The sequence below is a fragment of the Ursus maritimus genome, unplaced genomic scaffold (genome assembly GCF_017311325.1).
Source record: "Ursus maritimus isolate PB19 unplaced genomic scaffold, ASM1731132v1 scaffold_5, whole genome shotgun sequence".
NCBI lineage: Eukaryota > Metazoa > Chordata > Mammalia > Carnivora > Ursidae > Ursus > Ursus maritimus.
The window spans coordinates 29,717,619-29,723,240 of NW_024426663.1; positions in this window are offsets into that span (position 1 = coordinate 29,717,619).

Genomic DNA, 5,622 nt, shown 5'->3' on the forward strand with positions numbered 1-5,622 from the left:
TCTTGCTGAATATAAGTAACTGGGCAGGACATTGTAATAAAGATTATTTTCATTTTAGTATTCATTACAGTAATTTACTATTGAATTCATGTGCCTGAAATTAATGAATATACAATTTCCATTATTTAATACTCGCTGAAAAGCATACTCCCTGTACCAACTCCTAGCATTTAGATAACAATCTTAAAAGTGTTTTTCAGTTCAATAAACGTGTGTTCTTTGAAATCAGAGAAACAATCTAAGAAAATTAATAATTTTCAGAAGTCACAAAGAAAATTAGTAACAGTTGCAAATGAAACTCTCCTTTGAGATTGTTCATTTGGGATTAAATTTATACTGTGCATATATATTTATTTAAATATACATTATGGATTCTTAAAGATAAAGTAGTATCCCCGAGAAAAATTTTCATATTTTGATTTTGTTCTGGAAATTTTGGTTTAGAGACTATCTTATTTGGAAAATGTTTTCTCTTATTTTAATCAAAACACATTTTAATTTCAAAGCTACTTCAGAATTAAGAGAACTTATTTAACGTAAAGAAGTAGACAAATTAAGAAAATAGTATTTTTCATATTCACATTTATCATTGGAGTAAAGGGAATTTCTTGTTGAAGTAGTTTCTGATTTATGCCATAGGAAAACAAATGACTTGGGAAAAACAAGGCTGTAATGCCATCTGGGGGCTTTTAGGGACATCACACTTCACAGAACTAAGAATCATATAGGGTAATTCACAGCTACCTTCACTTGCCCTTCATAATAATTACCATTTACAGTAATTACATGGAAGGAATAATGGTTCAAAATATCCTGTCCTCCACAATCTACATTTCCAAGATACTTCTTTCCTGTAGCCTGGCAATCTTTTTTTCCTCTCAAGAGGCAGGATATGTACTACATAAAATGTCTAAAATTTTATGTTACATTATGAGATTCAATAGGATTACAAGGTAAAACCAAGTTAGAACAAAGTTAACAAAAAGGCATATACTTACATGTGTCTCTGGCAGTGGAAATATGTCCCTTTTTGGTGGGGAGTTAACCTTAAAAACTCATAGAAGGGTTGGTCATACCAGCAGAACAATTTTATCAGGGTAGCATTTGAGAAGTGGTTACAGTGCAGCACCTGTTTCTGAGGGAGTTCATTTGCATTCATCAATTTTAATAGTCTTAATGCGTATTGTTTGCTAAATATTGTTAAGGAAAAAGAAAGATTCTTTGTGCCGTCAGGAGGTAGTATATACAATACATACAAGATAAAAACATGGAAGAGTTGTTGAAATGTCCTTACAGTATTTTTATTTGTTTCGTTTTACAACAAAATGTTTGCTTTCAAGAATTATGAAAATGAGTTTGGTGATCTGATACTTTAACTGTATCTTTCGCATTGGTTGATTTCCGAATCCCTGCTGCTATAAGAAATGTCATATTTAATGAGAAGCTCATTATTCTATTTGCCAATTTATGCCCATCCCTTTTTCTTCTTGTTAATTACCAATTAACCTAATATATAGTAGATGTTCAATAAATGTGAATAAGTAAGTCAATATTTTAGAGTTTTTCTAGTTGTCCTAACAAAAAATACATCATAATGGAAAAGAAGAAAGTGGCTATTTGTGGGATGAAGGATTTCGTCCACTGTATGTAGCCTGACTCTATTGCCATATATGCACATGTTCAAAGGACTCAGGTCGAGCTTTGCAGGGGCATTTAAAACAAGCAGAATAAACTTGCAATGAAATCTGATAGATTTTTAGGCAGTTGGTCACTATCGCTCTCTTAAAAGCTCTGATTAGAGTGGATAAGGTTGGTCATCTAAAAATGGATATCTGTAAATTATTTGTAGACTGTTTGAACTGTATTACATTACTATGGCAGAGGCTAATAGTAGTTCTTCAGTACGTCCATCTTTGTCATCAACAATAGAGTTTTTATCTGGGCATTAAAATAGTGGCTACGGTCAGCAATCAGACAACAAAAAGAAATAAAAGACCAAATCGGCAAGGAAGAAGTCAAACTGACTCTTCACAGACGACATGAGACTCTATATAGAAAACCTGAAAGACTCCACCAAGAAACTGCTAGAACTGACACATGAATTCAGTAAAGTCACAGGATAGAAAATCAATGTACAGAAATCTGTTGCATCTCTATACACCAATAATGAAGCAGCAGAAAGAGAAATCAAGGAATTGGTCCCATTTATGATCGCATCAAAAACCATAAGCTAGCAAGGAATAAACCTAACCAAAGAGGTAAAAGATCTATATTCTAAAAACTATAAAATGCTTATTCAGGAAATTGTAGGCGACACAAAGAAATGGAAAAACGTTCCATGTTCATGTATTGAAAGAACAAATATTGTTAAAATATCCATCCATCCAACCATGGCTCAGTTTTAAGCGTCTGCCTTCCACTCAGGTCATGATCCCAGGACCCTGGGATCAAGTCCTGCATTGGGCTCCTTACTTGGCAGGGGGCCTGCTTCTTCCGCTGCCTCCCACTCCCCCTGGTTGTGCTTACTCTCTCTCTGTCTCTTTCTTTTTTTTTCTTTTTTTTTTTTTTTTAAGATTTTATTCATTTATGTGACAGAGAGACAGCCAGCGAGAGAGGGAACACAGCAGGCGAGTGAGAGAGGAAGAAGCAGGCTCCTAGCGGAGGAGCCCTATGTGGGACTCGATCCCGGAACGCCGGGATCACGCCCTGAGCCGAAGGCAGACGCTTTAACGACTGCGCTACCCAGGCGCCCCTCTCTGTCTCTTTCTGACAAATAAATAAATAAAATCTTTAAAAAAATACCACTGGCATTTTTTCACAGAGTTAGAACAATCTTTAAATTTGTGTGGAACCACAAAAGACTCTGAATAGCCAAAGCCGTCTTGAAAAAGAAAAGCAAAGCTGGAGGTATTTCAATTCTGGACTTAAAGCCATGTTACAAAGCTGTAGTGATCAAGACAGTATGGTGTTGGCACAAAAACAGACACACATTCAGTGGAACAGATCAGAAAACCCAGAACTGAACCCACGAAGATATGATCAACTAATCTTTGGCAAAGCAGGAGGGAATATCCAATGGAAAAAAAGATAGTTTCTTTTACAAATTGTGTTGGGAAACCTGGACAGTCACATGCAGAAGAATGAAACTGGACCATTTTCTTACACCATACACAAAAATAAATTCAAAATGGATGAAAGACCTAAATATGAGACAGGAAACCATCAGGATCCTAGAGGAAAACACAGGTGGCAACTTCTTTGAGCTCTCTCAGCAACTTCTTTTTTTTTTTTTTTAAAGATTTTATTTATTTACTTGAGAGAGAGAGACAGAGCTAGCAAGAGAGAGCACAAGCAGGGAGAAGAGGGAAAAATAAGCTCCCCACTGAGCAGGGAGCCCACTGCTGGGCTTGATCTCAGGACCCCAGGATCATGACCTGAGCTGAAGGCAGACACTTAACCTACTGAGCCACCTGGGTGCCCTGCTGCAGCAACTTTTTGCTAGACATGTCTCCAAAGGCAAGGGAAATAAAAGCAAAAATGGACTATTGGGATTTCATCAAGATAAAAAACTGCACAGCAAAGGAGCAATCAACAACAACAAAAAAGGCAACTCACAGAATGGGAGAAGATATTTGCAAATCACGTATCTGTTAAAGGGTTAGTATCCAAAATACATAAAGAACTTAAAGAACTCAACATCAAAAAAACAATTGTCCAGTTTAAAAATGGGCAGAAGACATGAATAGACACTTTTCCAAAGAAGGCATCCAGATGGCCAACAGACACATGAAAAGATGCTCAACATCACTCATCATCAGGGAAATGCAAATAAAAACTACAATGAGATATCACCTCATGACCATCAGAATGGCTGTGGTTAACACAGGAAACAGCAGGTACTGGTGAGGATGCAAAGAAAGGGGAACCCTCTTACACTTGGTAGGAATGCAAACTGGTGCAGCCACTCTGGAAAACAGTATGGAGGCTCCTCAAAAAAGTTAAAGATAGAACCACCCTAAAATCCAGCAATTGCACTACTAGGTATTTACCCAAAGGTTACAAAAATACAGATTTGAAGGCATACATGTTCACCGATGTTTACGGTAGCATTATCAACAATAGCCAAACAATGGAAAGAGCCCAAATGTCCATCAACTGATGAATAAAGAAGAGGTGGTATGTATATACAATGGAATATTACTCAGCCATCAAAAAGAATGAAGTCTTATTTGCAATGATGTAGATGGAGCTAGAGAGTATTATGCTATGTGAAATAAGTCTGTTATAGAAAGACCAATACCATCTAATTTCACTCATATGTGGAATTTAAGAAACAAAACAGATGAACATAGGTGTTGGGGGAGAAAAAGGGGCAAGCCAGAAAACTGACTCTTAATTATAGAGAACAAACTGAGGGTTACTGGAGGGAAGAGGGGCAGGGGGCTAAGTGGGTGATGGGGATTAAAGAGGGCACTTGTGATGAGCACCACACATTGTATGTAAGTCATGAATCACTAAATTGTACACCTGAAACTAACATTACACTGTATGTTAACTGGAATTTAAATAAAAACTTGAAAAAAATAATAAAATAGAGGCTTTGGCTACCTTCCCTAGCTTCCCTTGCACCTGCCTATGTCCATATGACTAAGTTCTAGCCAATGGGTTGTAAATGGAAATATCTCGTGGCAACTTTTAGAAAACATTCTTAAGAGACAGGTGGCACATGCCACATACCTCTTCTTAATCTCTTCATCTATTCTGCTGCCTAGAACCAAGATGCTACTCTCTTGGGCCGTAATAGAGAGGTTACACAGAATAAAGCTATATGCAAGGAGCGAGGATCCTTCGAATGCTATAACAACCCTGAATCACTTACCAGGGAGAGAAGTCAACTGTTATTATGGTACTTGTTTTAGGTTCTCTACAACTTACAACTAAATCTAATATCAACTAATTGCCATGGAAGATAGAGATTGATTTGTTGATGACAGTAAGAATGTATTCATGTTTTCATATTTTTTGTAATATCTAATATGCATGTTTACTGCATTAAATTTGTCCATCCTCTCAGCTTAGAAGTATCACGATAGTAGAAGTATTGATGGAAAAGAAATGCAAATAATAAATATGAAAATTCAACCTAAAACAAAAATTGCAATTAAAATAATAAATTATCCTTTACTGGTAAATTTAAAGCACTTTTCAAAAGTAAATTGGAATATGAGTTTATTACTTTTGGCTTATAATGCCAGAAGTAAATTTGGGAATAACATGTATTGGGAACCATAAGAGAGGTGCCTGGGTGGTTCAGTCAGTTAAACATTTGCCTTCTGCTCAGGTCATGATCCCAGGGTCCTGGGATCCAGCCCTGCGTCGGGCTCACTGCTAAGTGGGGAGTCTGCTTCTCCCTCTGCCTCTACTCCTCCCCCTGCTCGTGCTCTCCCTTGCTATCTCTCAAAAGAATGATACCATTAAAAAAAAAAAAAAAAGAACCATATGAGTATAGTTGCCTTTTGATCCAGCAATTCTGTTTCTGTAAAATAATCGTAAATACTGAAAATGTTATGTACAGAAAGATACTCACTGAAGCATTATTTTATTTTTATTTTTATTTTTAAA